The 1,345-nt window shown below is 38.6% G+C and overlaps 1 pseudogene; it reads left to right on the top strand.

Moving 5' to 3' along the window:
• Window positions 1–254: 254 nt before the first annotated feature.
• On the top strand, window positions 255–679 carry LOC100945718 (annotated as a pseudogene).
• The last annotated feature ends 666 nt before the right edge of the window (window positions 680–1,345 follow it).

Raw genomic sequence — 1,345 nt, 5'->3', positions numbered from 1 at the left:
TCTAACTAGCATATTTGACCACCCTTCATTGTTCTGAGTTATTTCTAATTCTCCCTATTAAAAATTGTAGTACTGCAATGGATATCTTTGAATATAACTTTCTGTTCACTTTTTTTTTTTTGGCAGTTTTTGGCAAGGGCTGGATTTGAACCCACCACCTCTGGCATATGGGGCCGGCACCCTACTCCTTGAGCCACAAGCACCACCCTCTGTTCATTTTTTTAAAAATGTAATTTAAAAGATAGAGACACAAGATGGCAGCCACTATGGGCTCAGGTATAAAAGTCCCTCACAATTTCCAACTGTTGGAAGAATTCGAAAAAGACCAGAAAGGAGTAGGAGATGACACAGTTGGCTGGGGCCTAGATGATAACAAAGACATGACACTTACAAGATAGACAGGGATGATAATTGGGCCTCCAAGAACAATTTATGAAAACTGAATATACAGCCTTAAAATAAAATGTGGACCTAAATACCCAGAAGCACCCCCTTTGTAAGATTTATAACAAAAATTAATACGAATGGAGTTAATAGTTCTAATGGAGTGGTAGACCCAAGAGCCATATCATTGCTAGCAAAATGGCAGAATTCATATAGCATCAAAGTTGTCCTGCAAGAGCTTCGGTGCCTAATGATGTCTAAAGAAAATGTGAAACTCCCTCAGCTGCCTGAATGACTGTTAAGCAATTAATCAAAAAGAAAAACCACAGGTCCTTCTCTTCCCCCCCCCCATTCGATTTAAGCAGTCTTCATTTTCCACAGTAGTAAATTCTCTAGATACATTATCTATTATATTATATAATGTATTATTATAGTACAAATTCTCTATTATAGAGAATACAATAATGTACTCTATTATATAGAATACAATATTCTGTATTATTATAGTACAAATTCTCTAGATCTCAATGTACTGGAAAGGAAGCTCCCATTCAAAGGCAATTTATCTTAAGATACTGTAAATGATACTGAATTTTGGCCATTTGAAATATATAAGTTGTGCCATAACAAATCATCCCATCAAGTGTAACCACTGTCCATATAGCTGAACTTCTGGGATCAAGAAAGCATATTTAAATTGATTCCCATCATAACTGGAGGGGCACATTTAACTCAACTGTGAAAAGACACATCGCACAATCACCTTGCTGCTGATTACATGGCCTGGGGTCTCTGCCTTCTCTCTTTTCACTGTCTCCTGCCTCCTCCCCTCCCTGCAACAGCCTTCTAGCTTGGGGGTTTGTTAGAGTAGATGTGAAGGTTTTAGGTCATAGCCTGTGGGATTACTGCTGGGTGTGGGGGGCATTTTGCCTGCACCCCTGATTTCTTTCTGATCCCCAAA

Source organism: Otolemur garnettii, unplaced genomic scaffold (assembly GCF_000181295.1).
Source record: "Otolemur garnettii isolate 467f Iridium unplaced genomic scaffold, OtoGar3 scaffold00002, whole genome shotgun sequence".
NCBI classification, from domain to species: domain Eukaryota; kingdom Metazoa; phylum Chordata; class Mammalia; order Primates; family Galagidae; genus Otolemur; species Otolemur garnettii.
This window is presented reverse-complemented; position numbering and strand designations above follow the sequence as displayed.